This window comes from Orcinus orca, chromosome 4, assembly GCF_937001465.1.
Source record: "Orcinus orca chromosome 4, mOrcOrc1.1, whole genome shotgun sequence".
Classification (NCBI taxonomy): Eukaryota; Metazoa; Chordata; class Mammalia; order Artiodactyla; family Delphinidae; genus Orcinus; species Orcinus orca.
This window is the reverse complement of record NC_064562.1, coordinates 48,737,170-48,750,435: the sequence shown is the minus strand read 5'-3', so window position 1 is coordinate 48,750,435 and position 13,266 is coordinate 48,737,170. Positions and strand designations below refer to the sequence as shown.

The window sequence follows — 13,266 nt, the reverse complement described above, 5'->3', positions numbered from 1 at the left end:
GGGTGCCGGTCCCGGAGGTCCGGCCTTTACTTTTGCTCCCCCTTCCCCCCTCCCACTCCCTCAGGACCCATGCTGCTGGAGGGGGCCTAGGTGGGCAGAAGATCAGGCCCGGGATCTCAACAGGTTCCTGAGGGTCCAAGTGGGCAGGGGAAACCTGGCCACACTCCTCCTTTGACCCTCTGCCCTCCCAATGGTTCCCCAATTTCCCCCTTCGGGTGTGGGACCTCTTCCCCTCCCCCAGCCGCCCCTCAGGGGCACCAGTCCTGTCCCGCCTTCACTTCTCCTCCCCCCTCACTCCCCCCATGCCCCACGTCCTACTCAGTCCCTGGGGGTTCCTCCCGTCACCTTAGGTGTCCGTGGTCCCCCACCAGTGCCTCGTAGGTGCCCTAGTTGTGAGGAGACGCGAATTCCGCATCCTCCTAGTACGCCATCTTGACCCTCATGCTCATTTTTAACTAAATGGAAGAGCCTAACCAAAGATCGTTTAGAACTTCAGTGGCCATTGTGGGGAACTTTTGACCTCCCCAAACCTGTTTTTCTCAGAACTAAAACAGAAGACCATGGTTCTAAAGCACAACAAAGTGAATGGGATGCCTATTTTGCAGAAGTTTTTAGTGTCGGTTTGCTATTACATGATGAACATCAACGCAAATTTTAATATCTGTCCTGATTTAAAGGTTTAAGTTAGAATTGTATTTGCATACCTTCAAGGGGGTCCACTGCCGATTTCCACAGTGGGTCGTGATCTCTGCAGTGTTCTTTCTGCCATCTCATCAGAAGCTTGGCCCCAGGGCTTTTACACAGAAGAGCAGCTATGAGAGGTTCAGCTGGTATGACGGAGTAGGCCTTTCTGCAGATGGTCTGGAAATCTCCAGCTGGTGGCCCTCTATTTTGAGTTTTGGCTAACAACCATAGGAGTTTTGTTTTTTGTTTTTTATAAATTTATTTATTTTAAAAAAAAAAAACAAGGTACCTCAAGGCTTCCAAGTGCAATCAGGACTCTAAAGCTGCCTCTTTACAGAATACTACTTATGATTGAGGCAAATAAAAAATTAAAAGAATGTAAAAAAAGCATCAGAGGCCTCTTCTCCCTTTTCACTTCCTGTGCTAACTTCTCCTTTTCCTACTGTGCCTGTTCTTTCCTCTTTGTACCCTCCTCTTTTTCATTTCAACCCTATCATTGAACTTCCCTTGTTCTCTGAACCTCTCCCTACTTCCTCCTCACCTCAACCCATTAAAACCTGCACCTTTAAAAATCAAACCTTCCTAGGATCCTAATGCTAAGCTCCTAATTTCCTATGTTCCCTGAACTAAGACTGAACTACAAACCATAGTCAAAGGTTTTCCTAAAGTTACTGAAGCTCCTCATAAATTCACTGAGGAATTTAATATAATTGTCCAGACTTTTCAACCTGGTTTCTCAGACTTAATATCAACTAGTCCACATGCTTTTCGGCAAAGGTGGAACCCAACAATGGATGAAGACTGCTGATTGGTCACGTCTTGAAAAATCTCTAGAATAACAAGTGGGAGATTAACCTCCTGCCTTATTTTGTGACCAGGCTCAGGCAATTGCTAAGGGACTCCACTTAGCAATCCTCAGAGCTTTCCTGAAAGCTGCTGATTGGAACAAAATTCAGGCCTGCATTAAAAAACCCAATGAGGTCCCATTTGTTTGTTTTTATTTTCATTACCCTAGGAGGTGGGTCAAAAAAGATCTTGCTGCAATTTATGTCAAAGAGTGTTCTGCCTATGTTTTCCCCTAAGAGTTTTATAATGTCTGGCCTTATATTCAGATCTTTAATCCATTTTGAGCTTATTTTTGTGTATGATATTATGAGTGTTCTAGTGTCATTCTTTTACATGAAGCTGTCCAGTTTTCCCAGCACCATTTATTGAAGAGGTTGTCTTTTCTCCACTGTATATTCTTCCCTCCTTTGTCAGAGATTAGGTGACCATAGGTGCGTGGGTTTATCTCTAAATGTCCATCAACAGAGGAATGGAGGGACTTCCCCGGTGGCACAGTGGTTAAGGATCCACTTGCCAAGGCAGGGAACACGGGTTCAATCCCTGGTCCAGGAAGATCCCGCATGCCGCGGAGCAGCTAAGCCCATGTGCCACAACTACTAAGCATGCATAGAGCCCAAAAGCCACAAGTACTGAGCCCGCGCACTACAACTACTGAAGCCTGTGCACCTAGAGCCTGTGCTCCGCAACAAGAGAAGCCACCGCAATGAGAAGCCCGCGCACCACGACGAAGAGTAGTCCCCACTCGCCACAACTAGAGAAAGTCCACGTGCAGCAATGAAGACCCAACACAGCTAAAAATATAAATTAAAAAAAACAACAACAACAGAGGAAAGGATAAAGGAGATGTGGTATATATATACAATGGAATATTACTCAGCCATAAAAAGGAACAAATTGGGTCATTTGTAGAGATGTGGATGGATTTAGAGATTGTTATACAGAGTGAAGTCAGAAAGTGAAAAACAAATATTGTATATTAATGCGTATGTGTGGAATCTAGAAAAGTGGTATAGATGATCCTACTTGCAAAGCAGAAATAGAGACACAGACGTACAGAACAAATGTTTGGATACCAAGGGGAAAAAGAGGGGGGTGGGAGGAACTGGGAGATTGGGATTGACACATACACACAATTGATACTATGCATAAAATAGATAACTAATGAGAACATACTGTATAGCACAGGGAATCTACTTAATACACTGTGCTGACCTGAATGGGAAGGAAGTCCAAAAGGGAGGGCATATATGTATATGTATGGCTGATTCATTTTGCTGTACAGTAGAAACTAACACAACATTGTAAAGAAACTATACTCCAATAAAAATTTAAAAAAAAATGAACCCATGCATGATTATTATAGTCTACTCCAGATTATTTTTAAGGAAAATTCTGGTCTCCCCATGGATGTCGAATCCACATGGGTGGCCTTTAACTCTATGTTCACTAATGAGCTAAACTGAGACCTCTCTCTTTTGGCAAAGAGAATTAGAATAAGATGGGAAACTATGTGCTTAATAGACGTGGTTAATTTAGCAAACTGGCTAACCCACACCCACAAAAAGTACTAGGTATAAAATAAGCTACAAGGATATATTGTACAACATGGGGAATATAGCCAGTATTTTATAATAACTATAAATGGCATATAACCTTTAAAAATTGTGAATCACTATGTTATACACCTAAAACGTATACAACGTTGTAAATCAACTATAACTTAATTAAAAAATAAAGTGATGGCCAAAAAAAAAAACACCCAAATTGTTCCCTCAAAGCCTTTCCCCAGAATTAATCAATACCCTACAAATAAAGAGTGCTTACAGGGAATCAGACCAATCACAGAGGATTATAAAGCCCAGGGGGTTATAATCCCTTGTATCAGTCCCTGCAATATCCTTATTTCACCTACCAGGAAACCCAATGGCTGCAGACAGATTTGTCCAAGACCTCCATACTGTAAACAATATTGTTATCCCTCTTCACCTTGCTGTTCCCAACCCTCATACCTTATCAGCTCCCATCCCTACTGAAAGTAAGCTTCTCACCGTGATTGCTTTGTGTAGTGCCTTCTTTAGCAACCCTGTGGATAAGGCCCATCAATATCTCTTTGCCTTTACTTGGGAAGGACAACAATACATCTGAACAGTAATGCCCCAGGGTTTAAGCAAAAGTCCTTCTTGTTTCTCACAAACCCTAAAAGCTTATTTAGACGATGTAAAATCTCCTAGAGGTTCTAAACTATTACAATATTAGATGATTTGCTTCTCTGCTCCCCTTCCCAGGCCTCCTCACGGGAAGACAGCATCCATCTGCTAAAGCTTTTAGCCTCAAAGAGACATAGGGTCTCTAAGGAGAAGCTACAGTTTGTTCAAACTCAAGTCTGCTTTTTAGGACATCTGATTTCAGAACAAGGACTATACATAGATCCTGAAAGGCTCCACGGCATCCTGAATTTCCTAAAGCCCCAAACTAAATGCCAATTACGAGGCTTTCTTGGGTTAGCTGGCTATTATCGTAACAGGGTTTCATATTTTTCTCTCATGGTTCAGCCCCTATATACATCTTGTTGAAAAACACTAAGCCTGATCCCATTATTTGGGAAGATCAGGATGATCTAGGTTTTAAAATCCTAAAGGAAAGCTTAATGAATCTCTCTGCCCTTGGACACTAATTATCAACTCCCCCTTTTCCTCTAGGTCTATGAAAAGGAAGAAAATGCCCTCAGGGTGCTTATTTAGAAACACAGAGATCACCATCACCAATAGGGTATCACAGTCAGCAGCTGGACCCTGTGGCCTAAGGATACCCCCTTGCCTCTGAGTCATTCCTGCCACTGCCCTTTTAGTAAAGGCCAACCAAGAAATACTCATGGGTTCCTCTCTGACCATCTTTGTTCCTCATGCTATTGAAAGCCCTTCTGAATTCCAACCATATCCAACATCTTTCAGCAACATGTCTTACTCCCTATGAAATGCTCCTGTTGACTGCACCCCATATCACTCTTGTTCACTGTAATATCCCTAACCTTGCCACCCTTCTTCCCTCCTCTATAGACTAAACTCCTCATGACTAACTCTGACAGACCATCTCTTGACTCCCTATTACAGCTTTCAAGAAACCCCTTTAACAAATGTTGATTCTTCATGGTTTACTGATGGTTCTTATTTAAAAGATGAAAATGGTGAATACTGTGCTGGATATGCAACTGCAACTTCTTTGGAAGTTATCAAGGCAGCACCTTTGCCTTTGGCTACCTCAGCACAACAGGCTGAATGATACGCTCTTACTCAAGCCTATAGTTCAGCCATGGGCAAAATTGCAAATATTCATACAGACAGTAGAAACACTTTTGGAGTAGCTCATAACCTTGGAATGTTATGGAAGCAGAGAGATTTCCTTACGTCTTCCTTATGTCTAATGGGGATAAAACTAAAATGGCCCATATATTCAAGATTTATTAGATGCCATATTTCTACCAGCCACTCTGGCTATTATTAAAGTTCTGGGCATTCTAAACTTGACGCCCTGGAAGCTAAAGAGAACCACTTCACTGATATCTCCACTAAAAATGCTGCTCTGGGCTTCCCTTGTGGCGCAGTGGTTGAGAATCTGCCTGCCAATGCAGGGGACATGGGTTCGAGCCCTGGTCTGGGAAGATCCCACATGGCACAGAGCAACTAAACCCATGAGCCACAACTACTGAGCCTGCGCGTCTGGAGCCTGTGCTCCGCAACAAGAGAGGCCGCGACAGTGAGAGGCCTGTGCACCGCGATGAAGAGTGGCCCCCACTCGCCGCAACTAGAGAAGGCCCTCGCACAGAAACGAAGACCCAACACACCCAAAAATAAATAAATAAATTTATTTTTTTTAAAAAAAAAATGCTGCTCTCACAGGAACCAATAACCAAACCTCTGTCATGCTCCAAAAAGATGTTCCCCCAAATGATAATCTAGACAAGTTGACTAGAGATACCCAACAACTGGCCACAGAAAAGGAAAAACAATATTGGAAGTCTAATTACTGTTGGTTTGATAAAAAGAAAGAGCTCTGGTTTGGGCCGAATGACGATCCAGTCCTGCCAGAGACTCTAAAATTCCCATTACTGACTACAGTTGACCCTTGAACCACACAGGATTGAACAGCAAGGGTCCACTTATATGTGGATTTTTTCCAATAAATATATACTACAGTACTACATGATCTGCAGTTGGCTGATGCAGAATCTCGGATACGGAGGGCCAACTGTAAAGTTATACGCAGATGTTCAGCTGTGCAGGGGGATCAGTGCCCTCACCCCTGTGTTGTTCAAGAGTCAACTGTACTGTATGTGCGTTGAATCACTGATCTACTGATAAAATGATAAACTTTATGAATCAGTACTGGTGGGAAAATATTAATAAAGCCACTAAAAGCACTTTATTTACCACACGCATCCAAAATACAATGCTGGGGAACCTATCCACACCACCCCACAACTTTAAATTACCCAATAGACCATTTGAGGTTTGGCAACGGATTTCCTACAGCTTCCCCCATCTCACGGATATAAATATGTTTTGGCAATGGTTGTATATTTTCTCACTGATCTGAAGCTTTCCCTCATAGATGGGCCACTGCCTCTCCTGTGGCTAAAATTCTATTAGAAAAGATTATCCCTGGCTTCCCTGGTAGCGCAGTGGTTAAGAATCCACCTGCCAATGCAGGGGACATGGTTCAAGCCCTGGTCTGGGAAGATCCCACATGCCGCGGAGCAACTAAGCCCGTGTGCCACAACTACTGAGCCTGCGCTCTAGAGCCCGCGAGCCACAACTACTGAGCCCAAGTGCCACAACTACTGAAGCCCGCGTGCCTGGAGCCCGTGCTCCGAAGCAGGAGAAGCCACCGCAATGAGAAGCGCGCACACCGCAACGAAGAGTAGCCCCCGCTCGCTCCAACCAGAGAATAGCCTGCACGCAACAAAGACTCAACACAGCCAAAAATAAAATTAAAAAAAAGAAAAAAGCCATTAAAAAAAAAATTATCCCTACCCAGCGAACCCCACCTCTAACTTCATGGTGACTGGGGAATCCACTTCACCAGCCAGGTGCTTGGACAAGTCTGTGCTGTCTGGCCAGTTCTACAACACTTTCCCTGTGCTTACCAGCCAAAATCCCCAGGGCCAGTCGAACACACGAATGGCACCATTAAGAGTGTATCGACAAAATTTGTAGAGACTCTTCAAACACCCTGGCCAAAGTCACTGCCACTGGTCCTTCTAAATCTTAGGTTTATCTACCCTTTTTGCAACCCATAAACTCTCACACTTTGAGATAATCAGAGGATTCTCAATGCTGCTAGCTCCTGCTGCTTTTGATCTACAGCTAATAAGAGAGTATATACTTGAATATTTTAAAGACTTAATTGTTTCTGTTGAAAATAACCATGACTTAGTAGAACAATCTTTTCACAGCTCCTGGGAGACAAAGGTCTTCAGCATCATCCCTTACAACCTACAGATTTCGTCTCCTGGAAGAGACATCTTCAAAGACATCCCTCTAACCTTGGTGGAAGGGCCCTTACCAACTGTTGTTAACCAGTCCGCGTACTGCCAAGATCCAGGAAACAGACTCTCAGATCATGTATCACATCTAAAGAAAGCACCAAACCCTGACTGGACCTGTGTATCAACTGATGACCTAAAAGTAAAGGTTTCCAGGAATTGAAACAGATGACAGATAAAGGAGACAGCTTTCCCAAGATGACCAGACCAGGCCTGTATACCTTTTCCCCATTGTTTCTTACCTTATTTCCCCCCTTTCTTTCTTGTAAAGACAATGATCTTCCCTGCACTTCTGAATCTGTTTGCAACAGAGGGAAACATCTGATGGTTGGGTTTGCCACCAGAAACTCAAATCTGTACACAACAGCAGTAACTCTCTAGTCCATCCTGTGACCAATTTTTCATTTGTCCCTAATGCCACTGCTAATTTCACTCCATTTCCCCTCAATGTTAACTCCAGAGTGAAACTTCTGTCAGCATCCCTCCTGATGCCGTTTCATCCTGAACACCCCCACTGACTGTAGCAATGATGGTACCACTCCCAATAAACTTAAAATTACGCTACTACAATCACCCCACTCACACCCTTACTTTCATAGTCTTTGTCCCCAAAACACCTTAAACCCAATCACCCTGTGCCATCACGTTAGAGAATGGACTTCTCGGCTTGGAGGAATCCTCTCCAAATGCTCTCAAATCATCACTGACCCCCGGTTGACGAATGCCAATAGCTCCATTCCCACAAATTCACCACTGAACAACGCCACTTCAGCTGGAGTCCTCTGTGCTCATCCGGTTTCATCTTCGTTTGTGAACGAGGGCATCATCCCTGGGCTTATAAATGTCTGGATAGTTGGCGAATGGGAGGACAATTCTCGTTAGGATATCCAGTTGTTCCGATCTGAAACCAATCTCTGGGCCAACCCCTTAAACCCACTTCAAAGAACCTACTGTTAACTGCCCAACAGGGTCCATGACTCTGGGTCTGTCTCCTTGGCAGATCTTTCCTCCTTTCCTGGTTTGGAGTACACATCAATGAGCACATGATTAGAAATCTATCCATTACCCTAGGTTACACAGCTGATTCCACCCCTAAAGCAATAGCTACCCAACAACAGGCTTAGATTCCGTCAACTTTAGTAATAGAAGAGCCAGTTGTTTCGCCAGCAAAAGCAAGTTTATTTGGGAATAGCCACAGGAATTACAATTCAGGATATGCAAACTATGGCAGACCACAGGCGAATCCAGAAAACAGGAAAGAGGAGTTTGCTTTCATAGGGAAAAGAGGGAGTTGGGATGGACTGTAATAATGAAAGAGTTCACTGGAGGAGGCTAGGGGTCCAAAGTATGGAGGCTTCTCATTGGTTGGGCAGCTACAGTCTGATTGGCTGGGCTGTCATCAGACGGCAAGTTTTCTTCTTCCTGCTGGATAGTAGAGTAGGCAACACCTTCCTGTCTGAGATATAGGCGCATATCTCTTCCTGTCTGGAGTAATCGATGATGCACTGGTCGGGGGACTCCCCCTACAGGTCTTCCTCTGCTCCAATTTTAGCTGAGGTATCTTTAATTAATTCCACAATTCCTTAGCTAAGGTGGTATTAGACAAATTGCCCTTAGCTAACTCCTAGCAGAACAAGGTAGTATATGCTGGCAGCAAGAACAACTTGTTGCACATGGATAATTTCCTTTGGGGAAGGAGAAACTCAATTACATAAAATCAGGGAACAGGTACACTGATTACAAGTTTCAACTGATTCCCCATGGTCCTTCAATCTTTAGGACAATTATACAAACTGGATTTGTCATATTACTTTTAATTTTGACTTGTATAATCATTTTAAAACTTTGTACCGGAGGAGAGGGGATAAAGAGTGCTGCTTAAAGGAGCTCCAGAGACGGGTGCGAGCTGCGGCTATCAGCACGGACCCCAGAGACAGGCATGAGACGCCAGGGCTGCTGCTGCCGCCACCAAGAAGACTGCGTGCGAGCACAGGTCACGCTCCACACCCCCCTTCCGGGGAGCCTGTGCAGCCCGCCACTACCAGGGTCCCGGGAACCAGGGACAACTTCCCCGAGAGAACGCACGGTGTGCCTCAGGCTGGTGCAACGTCACGTCGGCCTCTGCCGCCGCAGGCCCGCCCCGCACTCCGTACCCCTCCCTCCCCACCGGCCTGAGTGAGCCAGAGCCCCCGAAGCAGCTGCTCCTTTAACCCAGTCCTGTCTGAGCTAAGAAGAGACGCCCTCCGGCGACCTACACGCAGAGGCGGGGCCAAATCCAAAGCTGAGCCCCTGGGAGCTGTGAGAACAAAGAAGAGAAAGGGAAATCTCTCCCAGCAGCCTCAGGAGCAGCGGATTAAAGCTCCACAATCAACTTGATGTACCCTGCATCTGTGGAATACCTGAATAGACAACGAATCATCCCAAATTGAGGAGGTGGGCTTTGAGAGCAAGATTTATTATTTTTTCCCCTTTTTCTCTTTTTGTGAGTGTGTATGTGTATGCTTCTGTGTGAGATTTTGTCTGTATAGCTTTGCTTTCACCATTTGTCCTAGGGTTCTGTCCATCCTTTTTTTTTTTTTTACTTTTTAAAAAAATTTTTTTCTTAATAATTATTTTTTATTCTTTATTTTAATAACTTTATTTTATTTTACCTTACTTTATTTTTTTATCCTTTCTTTCTTTCTCTTTCTTTTTCTTTCCCTCCCTTCCTTCCTTCCTTCCTTCCTCCCTCCCTCCCTTCCCTCCTTTCTTTCTTTCTACTTTTTCTCCCTTTTATTCTGAGCCGTGTGGATGAAAGGCTCTTGGTGCTGCAGCCAGGAGTCAGGGCTCTGCCTCTGAGATGGGAGAGCCAACTTCAGGACACTGGTCCACAAGAGACCTCCCAGCTCCATGTAATATCAAATGGCAAAAATTTCCCAGAGATCTCCATCTCAACACCAACACCCAGCTTCACTCAATGACCAGCAAGCTACAGTGCTGGACACCCTATGCCAAACAACTAGCAAGACAGAAACACAACCCCACCCATTAGCAGAGAGGCTGCCTAAAATCATAAGGCCACAGACACCCCAAAACACACCACCAGACATGGACCTGCCCACCAGAAAGACAAGATCCAGCCTCATCCACCAAAACACAGGCACTACTCCCCTCCACCACAAAGCCTACACAACCCACTGAACCAACTTTAGCCACTAGGGACAGACACCAAAAACAACGGGAACAATGAACCTGCAGCCTGCAAAAAGGAGATCCCAAACACAGTAAGATAAGCAAAATGAGAAGACAGAAAAACACACAGCAGATGAAGGAACAAGATAAAAACCCACCATACCTAACAAATGAAGAGGAAATAGGCCGTCTACCTGAAAAAGAATTCAGAATAACGATAGTAAAGATAATCCACAATCTTGGAAACAGAATAGAGAAAATGCAAGAAACATTTAATAAGGACCTAGAAGAACTAAAGATGAAACAAATAATGATGAACAACACAATAAATGAAATTAAAAATACTCTAGAAGGGAGCAATAGCAGAATAACTGAGGAAGAAGAATGGATAAGTGACCTGGAAGATAAAATAGTGGAAATAACTACTGCAGAGCAGAATAAAGAAAAAAGAATGAAAAGAACTGAGGACAGTCTCAGAGACCTCTGGGACAACATTAAATGCACCAACATTCGAATTATAGGGGTCCCAGAAGAAGAAGAGAAAAAGAAAGTGACTGAGAAAATATCTGAAGAGATTATAGAGGAAAACTTCTCTAATATGGGAAAGGAAATAGTTAATCAAGTCCAGGAAGCACAGAGAGTCCCATACAGGATAAATCCAAGGAGAAACATGCTAAGACAAATATTAAACTGTCAAAAATTAAATACAAAGAAAACATATTAAAAGCAGCAAGGGAAAACATATTAAAAGCAGCAAGGGAAAACACACAAGGGAATCCCCATAAGGTTAACAGCTAATCTTTGAGCAGAAACTGCAAGCCAGAAGGGAGTGGCAGGACATATATAAAGTAATGAAGGAGAAAAACCTACAACCAAGATTACTCTACCCAGCAAGGATCTCATTCAGATTTGATGGAGAAATTAAAACCTTTACAGACAGGCAAAAGCTGAGAGAGTTCAGCACCACCAAACCAGCTTTACAACAAATGCTAAAGGAACTTCTCTAGGCAAGAAACACAAGAGAAGGAAAAGACCTACAATAACAAACCCAGAACAATGAAAAAAATGGGAATAGGAACATACATATCAATAATTACCTTAAATGTAAATGGATTAAATGCTCCCACCAAAAGACACAGACTGGCTGAATGGATACAAAAACAAGACCCATATATATGCTGTCTACAAGAAACCCACTTCAGACCTAGGGACGTATACAGACTGAAAGTGAGGGGATGGAAAAAGATATCCCATGCAAATGGAAATCAAGAGAAAGCTGGAGTAGCAATTCTCATATCAGACAAAATAGACTTTAAAATAAAGACTATTACAAGAGACAAAGAAGGACACTACATACTGATCAAGGGATCGATCCAAGAAGAAGATATAACAATTGTAAACATTTATGCACCCAACATAGGAGCACCTCAATACATAAGGCAAATACTAACAGCCATAAAAGGGGATATTGACAGTAACACATTCATAGTAGGGGAATTTAACACCCTACTTTCACCAATGGACAGATCATCCAAAATGAATATAAATAAGAAAACACAAGCTTTAAATGATACATTAAACAAGATGGACTTAATTGATATTTATAGGACATTCCATCCAAAAACAACAGAATACACTGTCTTCTCAAGTGCTCATGGAACATTCTCCAGGATAGATAATATCTTGGGTCACAAATCAAGCCTTGGTAAATTTAAGAAAATTGAAGTTGTATCAAGTATCTTTTCCGACCACAATGCTATGAGACTAGATCAATTACAGGAAAAGATCTGTAAAAAATACAAACACATGGGGGCTAAACAATATACTACTTAATAACAAAGTGATCACTGAAGAAATCAGAGAGGAAATCAAAAAATACCTAGAAACAAATGACAATGGAGACACGACGACCCAAAACCTATGGGATGCAGCAAAAGCAGTTCTAAGAGGGAAATTTATAGCAATACAATCCTACCTTAAGAAACAGGAAACATCTCAAATAAACAACCTAACCATCCACCTAAATCAATTAGAGAAAGAAGAACAAAAAAACCCCCAAAGTTAGCAGAAGGAAAGAAATCGTAAAGATCAGATCAGAAATAAATGAAAAAGAAATGAAGGAAACAATAGCAAAAATCAATAAAACTAAAAGCTGGTTCTTTGAGAAGATAAACAAAATTGATAAACCATTAGCCAGACTCATCAAGAAAATAAGGGAGAAGACTCAAATCAATAGAATTAGAAATGAAAAAGGAGAAGTAACAACTGACACTGCAGAAATACAAAAGATCATGAGAGATTACTACAAGCAACTCTATGCCAATAAAATGGACAATCTGGAAGAAATGGACAAATTCTTAGAAATGCACAACCTGCCAAGACTGAATCAGGAAGAAACAGAAAATATGAACAGACCAATCACAAGCACTGAAATTGACTCTGATTAAAAATCTTCCAACAAACCAAAGTCCAGGACCAGATGGCTTCACAGGCGAATTCTATCAAACATTTAGAGAAGAGCTAACACCTAACCTTCTCAAACTCTTCCAAAATATAGCAGAGGGAGGAACACTCCCAAACTCATTCTACAAGGCCACCATCACCCTGATACCAAAACCAGACAAAGATGTCACAAAGAAAGAAAACTACAGGCCAATAACACTGATGCAGATAGATGCAAAAATCCTCAACAAAATACTAGCAAACAGAATCCAACAGCACATTAAAAGGATCATACACCGTGATCGAGTGGGATTTATCCCAGGGATGCAAGGATTCTTCAATATACGCAAATCAATCAACGTGATACACCATATTAACAAATTAAAGGAGAAAAACCATATGATCATCTCAATAGATGCAGAGATAGCTTTCAACAAAATTCAACACCCATTTATGATAAAAACCCTGCAGAAAGTAGGCAAAGAGGGAACTTTCCTCAACATAATAAAGGCCATATATGACAAACCCATAGCCAACATCATCCTCAATGGTGAAAAACTGAAACCACTTCCACTAAGATC

General features: G+C 42.6%; 1 protein-coding gene across 3 annotated transcripts in view; it reads right to left on the bottom strand.

The window, feature by feature from the left end:
* Positions 1 to 953: 953 nt before the first annotated feature.
* NAAA (N-acylethanolamine acid amidase) overlaps positions 954 to 13,266 on the bottom strand; it is a 36,470-nt gene continuing 24,157 nt past the window's right edge. Inside the window, exon 11 of one of the 3 annotated variants that reach the window (XM_012536869.3) lies at positions 954 to 8,553. The gene's annotated coding sequence lies outside the window, so the exon portion shown is untranslated. The remainder of the gene's footprint in view (positions 8,554 to 13,266) is intronic. The other 2 variants (XM_012536870.3, XM_033406505.2) reach the window with 2 other exon arrangements.